This window comes from Colobus angolensis, unplaced genomic scaffold (genome assembly GCF_000951035.1).
Source record: "Colobus angolensis palliatus isolate OR3802 unplaced genomic scaffold, Cang.pa_1.0 Scaffold12, whole genome shotgun sequence".
NCBI lineage: Eukaryota > Metazoa > Chordata > Mammalia > Primates > Cercopithecidae > Colobus > Colobus angolensis.
Genome location: NW_012113141.1, coordinates 6,961,033 through 6,972,959, shown reverse-complemented (window position 1 = coordinate 6,972,959; position 11,927 = coordinate 6,961,033). Strand labels below are relative to the sequence as shown.

At 42.7% G+C, this 11,927-nt stretch overlaps 1 protein-coding gene across 3 annotated transcripts in view; it reads left to right on the top strand.

The window, feature by feature from the left end:
- Positions 1-6: 6 nt before the first annotated feature.
- The window catches only part of PPP3CB (protein phosphatase 3, catalytic subunit, beta isozyme), a 60,630-nt gene continuing 48,709 nt past the window's right edge, over positions 7-11,927 (top strand). For all 3 annotated transcript variants that reach the window (XM_011928095.1, XM_011928103.1, XM_011928091.1), the window contains exon 1: positions 7-37. The gene's annotated coding sequence lies outside the window, so the exon portion shown is untranslated. The remainder of the gene's footprint in view (positions 38-11,927) is intronic.

Genomic DNA, 11,927 nt, shown 5'->3' with positions numbered 1-11,927 from the left:
CCGCCGCCCCCTCCCGGGGCTGACCGCGTCGTCAAAGGTGAGAGGTGGACGAAGCCCTGGGGGCCTGGCCTGAGGAGCTAGCTGTGTGTGAGAGCGGGCGGGAGACCGTCCCCTCGGGAGTGGGCCCGGAAGGGCGGGCGAGTGAGTGGCTGCCTCCCTTGGGGAGTGGCCCCTGGGCGGGCCCCTGCTGGGCAGGACTGAGTCGGTGGCAGTGGCTCCGCGGTCTACCGGTTGCTTTCAGGCCGGGGCGGAGGTTTTGCTCCCGTGGCTTCCTAGCCCAAGGGTTGAGGCTGTTAGCTGCAGTGAGCCCCTTTTCTCCCCACTCGGCCTGTCAAAGCGGCGCAGGGGCCGCGATTAGTTTCCTGCCCCGCGACAGCTGCACCTCTGGCTTGCCGGGGCGAACTGAGGGGCTCGGAGACCTTCAGCCACGCGAGGCCCGCCGGTGAGCAGTCAGAAATCACCTCGCCTTTGGCTCACGCTTGCTCCCCGGTGACAGTCGTCCGCCCTATCCGCGTCTAGCTAGCGACAACCGCAGGGGTTCACTTTTGGCCGTCTGGTGCCACCCGGAGCAGAAACTGGGGGAACCTTGTGGGATTGGACCTCGGTGAAGGGTTGGGGCAGGAATTGGGAGGCCAGTCTTTATAGTGCAGAAAGGGAGAGAAAGCAGCATAAACAACAACAACAAAATTGTGGATAGGGAGTATTTACTTAGAAAACCATCAACACTTTGGTCAAAAGGGGTTACCGCTCCCCTACAAACACACACCCACACACTCATCCTAGGCGAAAAAGTTATATGTTTCTCAGCCAGGGCAGAATTTATGGATGTTTACCCACAACAGGTCAGCAGATTAATTTAAAATAGAGAAATTGAGAGCTAATTGAGTTGCTTAAGATTCCAAGCTTCCTGGGAGAGCCTACCAACCTCAAACACTGCTGTGGAGGTGAAAAATAATTGAAATTATTCTCTTTACTATGTATCTTGATTGATAAATTGAAATCGTAGAATAAACTTTTCCTTATTTGTATTGTATTTATTTTTAAAACATAGGTACTTTTGTTTTCATTCAGCTTCTCAAATACACTGGCACAGTATTTAAACACCGTTAGCCTACTTTTGGAAATCTGACTCATGTGTTTCCATTAAAATATTTAAAAACGGCCGGGCTTGGTGGCTCACGCCTGTACTCCCAGCACTTTGGGAGGCCGAGGTGGGCAGATCACGAGGTCAGAAGATCGAGACCTTCCTGGCTAACATGGTGAAACCCCGTCTCTACTAAAAACACAAAAAATTAGCCGGGTGTGGTGGTGGGCGCTGTAGTCCCAGCTACTTGGGAGGCCGAGGCAGGAGAATGGCGTGAACCCGGGAGGCGGAGCTTGCAGTGAGCCGAGATCATGCCACTGCATTCCAGCCTGGGCAACAGAGCGAGACGCCGTTTCAAAAAAAAAAAATCAAGGAAACCTTTTTTCTTTTTTTTTTTTAATTAAAAATTTCAAACCTGAACCTTCTTTGGTTCTTAAAAGAGTAATACTAATTTGGCCCGGTGTGATGGCTCACACCTGTAATCCCAGCACTTTGGGATGCCGATGAGGCAGGTGGATCGCTTGAACTCAGGAGTTGGAGACCAGCCTGGGCAACATGGCGAAACCTTGTCTCTGCCAAAAATACAAAAAATAAAAATTAGCCGGGCATGGTGGTGCGCCCCTGTAGTCCCGGCTGCTTGGGAGGCTGAGGCACGAGAGTCGCTGGAGCCTGAGAGGCGGAGGTTGCAGTGAGCCGAGATTTGCTCTAGTGTGCTCCAGCCTGGACGACAGAGCCCGGCCCTGTCTCCAAAAACAAAAAACACTGGTTTGCACCTAGGCTTAAGTTACTAGTATATCCAGTTGGGCCAGGCATTGGAATGAGCTGAATAAAGAATTTATGGAATCCTTATACAGATAAATCTTAAAAAAAAAGAAAAAAAGTAATGCAGGCATTCGTTCTGTCAAGAAATCCTGGAGTTTTGTGGGGGTGGGAACAGGGGACATAGGCTACCTCTTCATGTTCTGACTGTATTTCTGTGTTGTGTGTTCATTTCCCTGGGCACTTTTCACCAGACTGTTAGATGGGGTAACCAATCACATTCCTGAACAGTGAGTTTATGCTACTATCCTTAATGCTTGTGAATCTTCTTATTCCTTGTCATATATATGGTAATGTTTTTTTCTGTACTGCTTTAATGCAGTGAAAATAAGATTCCAAACATAAGGCAGATTCCTTAGGGGTGAGTTGTGAGTCCAAGGCAGTCATATTTGCAGATTATTGGTGTGGAATAAAAGCCATTTGAGGCCGGGCGCGGTGGCTCAAGCCTGTAATCCCAGCACTTTGGGAGGCCGAGACGGGCGGATCACGAGGTCAGGAGATCGAGACCATCCTGGCTAACACAGTGAAACCCCGTCTCTACTAAAAAAAATACAAAAAACTAGCCGGGCGAGGTGGCGGGCGCCTGTAATCCCAGCTACTCTGGAGGCTGAGGCAGGAGAATGGCGTGAACCCGGGAGGCGGCCACTGCACTCCAGCCTGGGCAACAGCACGAGACTCTGTCTCAAAAAAAAAAAAAAAAGCCATTTGATTTAGATAAATAGGAAAGGAGCTTGTTAATATAGAAAATTATAGTTAAATAAAGCTCATGGTTATCATATTTCTTGTGTTTCATTGAGCCCTCTTCATAGAGACAACTTTCATTTTTTTATGGAATTTGTTAACCAGTTGGAATGCTGTATGGATTATATTTTTAAAGATGGTGTGTAACAGACTACTTTGCACTGCTCATGGAGTCTCCTGCATTTACTGGGAAATTCACCTTTCTTACAGATCCAGAAATCCACTTTTAAATTTCATTTGCAGGATTCTTCCTTGTCTTTTATTCAGTAATTATTCTATAATGTGATACCTGATGGTACAGAATACTGGTTGCCTGAGATAAATGATGACTTGTGTGAGTTCAGCTTAAGTTTAACTCGTTAAAATCCAAATTTCTTTTAAGTCCACAATGTGGTGGTAGTTTTGTATCCATACATTTTCTTAGTAGTAATATTATGGAGACCATCTGTTGGCATTAAATGCAAGTAGTCTTTTTCTCCCTGGAACTTCTTTTATTTTTTTGAGACAGTTTCGCTCTTATTGCCCAAGTGGAGTGCAATGGCGCAATCTCCCTCATTGCAACCTCCGCCTCCTGGATTCAAGCGATTCTCCTGCCTCAGCCTCCCTAGTAGCTGGGATTACAGGTGTACACCACCATGCCCGGCTAATTTTTTGTATTTTTCAGCAGAGGCGGGGTTTCACCATGTTGGCCAGGCTAGTCTCAAACTCCTGACCTCATGATCCTCCCATCTTGGCCTCCCAAAGTGTTGGGATTATAGGTGTGAGCCACCGCGCCCGGCCTGCCTCCCTGGAACTTCTTAGTGTCAAAATTTTATACTCTATGTTTCTAGTCATAAGGCCTACATTTTATAGTCATGTAGGTTTTTAAGGGTGTATAGGTCTTTCTGTGTTTAAGATCAGATACCTGAAATTCACTTTTTGTGAAGTTTGGGAGCTTGGAATACTGTAGGTGATTCATATGTAAATGTGATTAGCTTGTCACTAAAATTATTAGTGGTAATTCCATGTCATTGATTATGGGTGATTAGGTTTTTGGTTGATTAAGTTCAGTTCTGAGCCTACTCCAACTGCTGGCTCAAGTCAAATTCTTCCTCTTTTTGAAAGTTATCTAACCCACCTTATTAAGTGAGATGGTATATACCCTTTTAATTATATTCTATTAAGCATTCTTTAGCTATGTAGGAAATAAGAAAATGGAAAAAAAATTAGGAAAAATATCTAACCATATCTGCATGTGTGCTTTCTTACCACATCAGCAAAGCTGGTATAGGTAATTAAAGCACAAAACCCTGAATTGATGAATATTGCTTTCTCTCCTCCCCACAAAGTTTGCTTGACCTGAATTGCCCAGATACCTCCTTTTTTCCCCAGATACTTAAAAAATGTACTTTTTGCTTTGTATGCCAGATTCTAGATTTGTAAAGCTGGATTTTCTCTTGAGATTATCAAGACTGTTAGTATTAATAGAAAAATTCACCTTTTTACTTAGAGAGCATTGTCAATATTGGGTATATGTTCATTTTAGCACCTACAATGTGAGTCATTTTCTTAACATTATTTCCTGGGTTATATTAACCTCAAATTATCAGACTTTCAGATTGAACCTAAATGCTGAATTTATGTGTTTTAATTTTTTTAAGCTAAAATATTTCTGATTGGCAACCTTAGAATTCATTTACATGCTGTTGCCAGTTACCCTGCTTATAAATCTGAAGTCATTTGACTGAAGTGTTTTCTAGTACCTTAACACTTCAGTTATTATTTGTTTGTTTGTTTTTTGAGACAGAGTTTCGCTCTTCTTGCCCAGGCTGGAGTGCAATGACATCATCTTGGCTCACTGCAACCTCCACCTCCCGGCTTCAAACAATTCTTCTGTCTCAACCTCCTGAGTAGCTGGGATTAGAGGCATGAGCCACCACACACGGCAAATTTTGTATTTTTAATAGATACGGGGTTTCTCCATGTTGGTCAGGCTGGTCTCAAACTCCTGACCTCACGTGAGCCGCCCACCCTGGCCTCCGAAAATGTTGGGATTATAGGCGTGAGCCACCACACCCAGCCAGGTAACTTATTTTCAGATAATCCATATAGCCTTGGTGTGACATAGCTACTTCAGTGTTTCTTGCTAGTTCTATTTCATTATATTTTAAAGCAGCTTGAATTTTAATTTTTGTTTACAAAGTCTATTTTGTGGACTTACCTATGTAAAAAGATAACTCCTGGAAATTATTTTTCTTTTACTTTCCACTCCCATTACTGTTAACTATACTAAAATAAATCTTTAGGCCAGATGCAGTGGTTCATGCCTGTAATCACAGCACTTTGGGAGGCCGAGGCGGGAGGATCACTTGAGACTAGCCTGGCCAACATGGTGAAACCCCATCTCTACTGAAAATACAAAAATTTGGCCGGGCACAGTGGCTCATGCCTGTAATCCCAGCACTTTGGGAGGCCAAGGCGGGCGGATCACGAGGTCAGGAGTTTGAGACCAGCCTGACCAACATGGTAAAACCCCACCTCTACTAAAAATACAAAAATTAGCGAGGTGTGGTGGCGCATGCCTGTAACCCTAGCTACTCAGGAGGCTGTGGCAGGAGAATCGCTTGAACTGGGAGGCAGGGGTTATAGTGAACCAAGATCATACCACTGCACTCCAGCCTGGGCAACAGCACGAGACTCTGTCTCAAAAAAAAAAAAAAAACACCAACGGAACAAACAAAAGTTAGCAGCAGGGCGTGGTGGCAAGCACCTGTAATCCTAGCTACTCGGGAGGCTGAGGCAGGAGAATCACTTGAACCCGAGAAGTGGAGGCTGCAGTGAGCCAAGATTGTGCCACTGCACCCCTGCCTGGGTGACAGAGCGATATTTCTGTCTCAAATAAATAAATAAAAATAAATAAAATAAATCTTCAGTACCGTGTGTCCTTGTGAAAACAAAGGAACAGAAAGAGAGAGAAAAAGAGACTGTGAGGGGATGGAGTGAGAGGGAAAGGGAGAGGGAACACTATGGTAACAAGTTACCTTAAAAGGAAAATGCCAAGTTGGATATATAGCTGCTCAGTAGTGAGGCAAAAGCTTCAGGTTCCAGAGCTATTGAATGAATTGGCAAGAGTTGTAAGGAAAAGTTTGGTAAAAAGAACCTTGATTTATTAAACAAAGTATGCCAATCATATGACTTCATTTCACCATAAAAAATGTTTTTTATACCCAGAGATGAAATAAGCTGAAGCTAATTGGGCATCATCTGTGTATGGTGTGTAAAATTTATTTTGGAACATGACAGTTGTGAAATAGCAAATATTTATTAAATGTCTGCTGTATCACAAAACTGTAGGAGAACAACAAAAGTATAAAATACAAAATACAATCTTGATTCATGAATAAATATTCTTGAAAAATTAACAATATATATCATAAGGACAGGTAACAGTTAATAATTGCCAGGTAAGTTTCTGAGCCAGCAAGTTGTCTGAGTTCAAAGGAGGTAGTGATGACTCTGGACTGGAATGGCCTAGGAATGGCTTGTATAGAAGCAAAGTGGCCTTGATGGATGGTTAGGATTAAAATAGAGGATTGGGACCATTTATTTGTGCAATGATTATTGAGTACCAGCTTTGTACCAGGCATTGTACTAGGCATTGATGATAATACAGAAGTGAATAGAATATTAAGATAGATTTTCTTGTAGTGCTGGCATTCTAGTGGGGAAGATACTATTATAAATAAATAATATAATGAATTTGGTACAAAGCGCTACTGGAGCTGTAAAGAAGGGATTGGCTATCTTACTTTGAGGGAAAGCATCACTGAGAGGATAATGTTTCGAGGTAGTCCTTGAAGGATGCATAGAATTTCGCCAGACAGAAAGTGGAGCTAGAGTAGGGAAAACAAGTAGAAAGGCATGGAGTTTGAAAAAAGCATGAAATGTATGGCAGAGGTATGTAAAGTGCTTGGCAAGGAGTGACAGGAATGAAGTTAGAAAGGATCTTTTGTATTACAAGTTGAGGAGCTGAAACTTAAGCTATTAAGCAGTATAGCAGTATATAGTACCTGGATAATTAAAAACACAAGCTCTGGAGTCAGACTGCCTGGGTTTGAATCCTAGCTCTACCACTTAATAACCTTTTTGCCATGGACAAGATACTTAACATCCCCAAGCCTTAATTTTCTTATCTGTAAAGTAGAACTAATAAAATCTTATTATAGGGTTGTTGGAGAATTAATAGAGACTGTGCATGTAAAGTAGGTACCACAGTGCCTGGCCTGGCACATGGTAAGTACTCAACCAGTGGTAGCCATCACCATTATTATTATTATTATTGAAGGTTTAAAGTAGAATAGTGACCCAGTATTCTGTTTTTTGATGGCTAATTCTGGTCATGTTGTGTGCAACAAATTATTGGAGGGGGAGAAGGTTGTCTAGTTAGGAGATTAATGGAGTAGTCCAAGTGAGGGATGACCAAGGCATGAAAAACTAGATGTGACACAAATTCTTACTAATATTAGAAGGTGAGTATATTGGATGAGTGATTGAGTATGGAAGTGAAATAGGTGAGCAACAGTTTTTTAGGAAACAATAATCAGAATAATTTTGCTTTAGGGCTAGATTAAATTGGGCAATTGTAATTAGATGCAAAGATTGGAATGATATGTAAAAGACTGAGAATGGTTAAATTGAGAAGAATCTTGAAAATAATATTCAAGGTTTTCTTTTTCTTTATTCTTTAGTCATTAAGAAACTACCCCAAGTTTTTAAGTAGGTTAATTTACTACTTTGTTCAGTCAAAGAGGAAGAAAATATTTTTCTAGTAAATAATAAGAACTTGAACTAGTATTGCAACAATGGAGATTTAAGAAAATTGAATTTGAAGAATCGATAGGACTTAGAGTTCAGAAAGAGAACAATGACATTAAGTGTGAGTGATAGAGAATGGTGATACCTTAACAGGGGTAAGCCAGGAAAGGGAGCCAATTTTGAGGGAAAAATATATTTAAAGAACCACCACAAACTGAAAGAGACCCAATGGATACCTTGAAATTTTGAAGACAATGCTGTTGGATTTATTGAATCTTTCCTTAAAGCATGTGGCCAAACCATACTTCTACTCCTGGCAAGCAAATGGTTATATCATTCTTCATGATGAGGCTTTTTTTTTTTTTTTTTTTTTTTTTTTTTTAAACCTCAAGACAGGATCTTGCTCTGTCACCCAGGCTGGAGTGCAGTGGCATGATCATAGCTCACTGCAGGTTCAAACTTCTGGGCTCAAGCGATCCCCCAACTCAGCCTACTAAGTAGCTGGGACTACAGGCACACATCACCATGCCTGGCTAATTTTGTTTATTTTTTATGGAGACGGGAGTCTCACTATGTTGCCCAGATTGGTCTCGATTTCCTGGGCTCCAGTGATTGTCCTGCCTTGGCCTCCCAAAGTGCTGAGGTTACAGGTGTGAGCCACCATGCCCAGCCATGATCAGCCTTTTGATGTCTCCTTTTGTCAAAAGAAAATTGTCATTATGTTGGTATAAAGGCAGATGATACAGGAGCAGCATTCTGAAGACTTCAGTTTCAACTGTGGCTCTACTTCTTACTAGTGAAACGCCTTGAGAAGCAACTTAACATCTCTGAACTTGTTATCTGTCGTTTGTGAAATGGAGATAAAACTTGCCTGACCCTAACCCCAGCACTTTGGGAGGTAGAGGCGGGCAGATCACTTGAGGTCATATGTTCAAGACCAGCCTGGCCAACATGGTGAAACCCCGTCTCTATTAAAAATATACTAATTAGCCTGGTGTGATGGTGGGTGCCTGTAATCCCAGCTACTTGGGAGGCTGAGGTAGGGAGAATTGCTTGAACCTGGTAGGCAGAGGTTGCCATGAGCTGAGATCTCACCATTGCATTCCAGCTGGGGCAACAGAGTGAGACTGTGTCGGAAAAAAAACAACAAAAATGTGCCTGACCAAACTCATAGGATGTCCCTCGGAATCATGTGGGATTATGTATGTGAAAGTACTTGGTCAACTATGAATAAAACACTATAAATATATTGTCATTGCTACATAAATTAGTGTCGTTAAACAAGTATTTTGGAACCTATAATCATTAATTTAATTCTGTAAACATTTCTTAATATCTGTGTTTTTCCTGTTTGGTTTTTTTTTGTTTTTTTTTTTTTGGTTTTTTTTTTTGTGAGATGGAGTCTCATTCTGTTGCCCCAGCTGGAGTGCAGTGGCATGATCTCGGCTCACTGAAACCTCTGCCTCCCAGGTTCAAGCAACTCTCCTGCCTCAGCCTCCCAAGCAGCTGGAATTACAGGCATCTACCACCACGCCCTGCTAATTTTTGTATTTTCAGTAGAGACGGGATTTCGCCACTTTGACCAGGCTACTATTCTCAAACTCCTGACCTCAAGCGATTCACCCGCCTTGGCCTCCCAAAGTACTGGGATTGCAGGCATGAGCCACTGCGCCTGGCCAGTTCTTAAGTTTTAGATAGGTTATCACATAGACCTTGACGATAGTGGAACTTAGAATGGATAAGACTTGTGGGCCAGAAACTTGAGCTTTTGATGGCTAGTTTTTTTTTTTTTTTTTTTTTTTTTTTTGAGAGAAAGTCTTACTGTCTCACTCTCGCCCAGGCTGCAGTACAGTGGTGCAATCCTGGCTTACTGCAACCTCCACCTCCCAGGTTCAAGCAATTCTTGTGCCTCAGCCCCCCCCCCCCAGTAGTTAGGATTATAGCCGCCCGCCACCATGCCTGGCTAATTTTTGTATTTTTAGTACAGACGGATTTCACCATGTTGGCCAGGCTGGTTTGAAACTCCTGATCTCAGGTGATCCACCCGCCTTAGCCTCCTAAAGTGCTGGGATTACAGATGTGAGCCATGGAGCCCAGCCTATAATCACTAGTTTAATAGATGGCTGGGATAAGGGTAAACTAGCCAGAGGCATGAATCTCAAAGGAGGAGGCATTTTTTTTTCCTTAGTGGAGCAATGATGTTGGAAGTGCTAATGGAGAGCTAAGAGAATGCTGAAGCCTCCCCTGGGATTAGTGGAATGTGGAAAAATGAGCACCATCCACTTTGAAAAAAGAATTTGAGAAGTATCCTTCAGGAGACCCAAGATTCAATTAAACTAGAGAGGCAAGACACTACAAGTATTCTGTGTAGAGCTAAAGAACAGAGAGGCCGGGCGTGGTGGCTCATGCCTGTAATCCCAGCACTTTGGGAGGCTGAGGCTGGTGGATCACCTGAGGTCAGGAGTTCAAGACCAGCCTGACCAACATGGAGAAACCCCAGCTCTACTAAAAATACAGAATTAGCCGGGCGTGGTGGCGCATACCTGTAATCCCAGCTATTTGAGAGGCTGAGACAGGAGAATCGCTTGAACCTGGGAGGCAGAGGTTGCAGTGAGCTGAGATTGCACCATCGCACTCCAGCCTGGGCAACAAGAGCAAAACTCCGTCTCAAAAAAAAAAAAAAATCCAGTCTGGCCGACATAGTGAAACCCCGTCTATACTAAAAATACAAAAAATTGGCTGGGCACGGTGGCTCACACCTGTAATCCCAGCACTTTGGAAGGCTGAGGCAGGGGGATCATGAGGTCAGGGGTTCGAGTCCAGCCTGGCCAACATGGTGAAACCTCATCTCTACTGAAAATACAAAAATTAGTCAGTCATGGTGGTACATGCCTGTAATCCCAGTTGCTCAGGAGAATTGCTTGAACCTGGGAGGCAGAGGTTGCAGTGAGCCCAGATTGTGCCACTGCACTCCAGCCTGGGCAACAGAGCTAGACTCCATCTAATACACACACACACACACACACACACACACACACACAAACTTAGCTGGGTGTGGTGGTGTGCGCCTGTAGTCTCAGCTATTTGGGAGGCTGAGGCAGGAGAATTGCTTGAACTTGGGAGGCAGAGGTTGCAGTGAGCTGAGATTGCACCTCTGCACTCTAGCCCAGGCAACAATGCGAGACTGCGCCAAAAAAAAAAAGATTGTGTGTAGGGATTGTGGGATAGATTAAAACAAAATCTTATAGGAATTCTGAAGGCCCCAATGAAAAGGATGGAGGGAGAACAGCAAGAAGCAAATGGTATGAGGGAAAGAAATACAGACAAAAATTTAGAAGTATAGATGTAGAGACTGTATTTTGGATAGTTGCCAAGGATAGCAATGATGGGAAGCACGATGGTATTAACTGACCTTAGGCATCTGAATGATACTTTGGAGTCAAGTTATTCACTTGGCACAGGTTGTACCCCTGTTGAAGTTAGAGGCCTCATAGGACTAAGAGGGCAGTCCTTGGGATCAGTTAATTCTCAGGTTTCTTTGCCCAGTGGTAGAAACATTAAGAAGATCTCTGTACCATCATCCCCTCTTACCCAATTCCTGATCAGTCTGTGTTCTTGGTTTATTTTTCCAACTTCCTAAATTAAAATGTTTTTCAGTCCTATTTTTTTAGCCACTATACATTAAATGTGAGTGAAAATACCTTGTGAATATTATTGGTTACTATATAGATATGCCCTTCATGTCAAAATTTGGATAAAAGGAAGATTTTCAACAGAACAGTTTGGTCAAAATGAATGTTACCAAATCAAGATTTTTAGGTTTTGAGGAGATTTTGTAGTTCTTGTTTGTTTGGGTTTTTTTTTTTTTTTTTGAGACGGAGTTTTGCTGTTGTCGCCCAGGCTGGAGTGCAGTGGTGTGGTCTTGACTCACTGCAACCTCCGCCCCCCCGGGTTCAAGCGATTCTCCTGCCTCAGCATCCTGAGTAGCTGGGGTTACAGGCGCACACCACCACGCCCAGCTAATTTTTGGGTTTTTAGTAGAGCTGGGGTTTCTCCATGTTGGTCAGGCTGGTCTCGACCTCCTGACCTCAGGTGATTCACCTGCCTCAACCTCCCAAAGTGCTGGGATTACAGGCATGAGCCACCATGCCTGGCCGATTTTGTAGCTCTTTAGATTGTTCCAACAAATCCTCTATTATTAGCCATTTCAGTTGTTGACTATTTGTATTGCATGTATATACATTTGTTTTCTGGTTTTTCCCTATCACAAATACAGAAAAGTGAAGAAATATAGTCTGAAAATTACGAGAAAAAAGTATATATGGAGGGGGAAAAAAAACTGGAAAAGCAGAAATACTTGGCTTAAGATGAATTAGAAATAAAAAAGAAAAACCTTTTAAAAGCCTGAAAACTATATGGAAATGCTTTAAAATGCTTTAGGAGTTGCAAAACAAAGTGGTAGTTGAGAATTAATTTTTTTTTTTTTTTT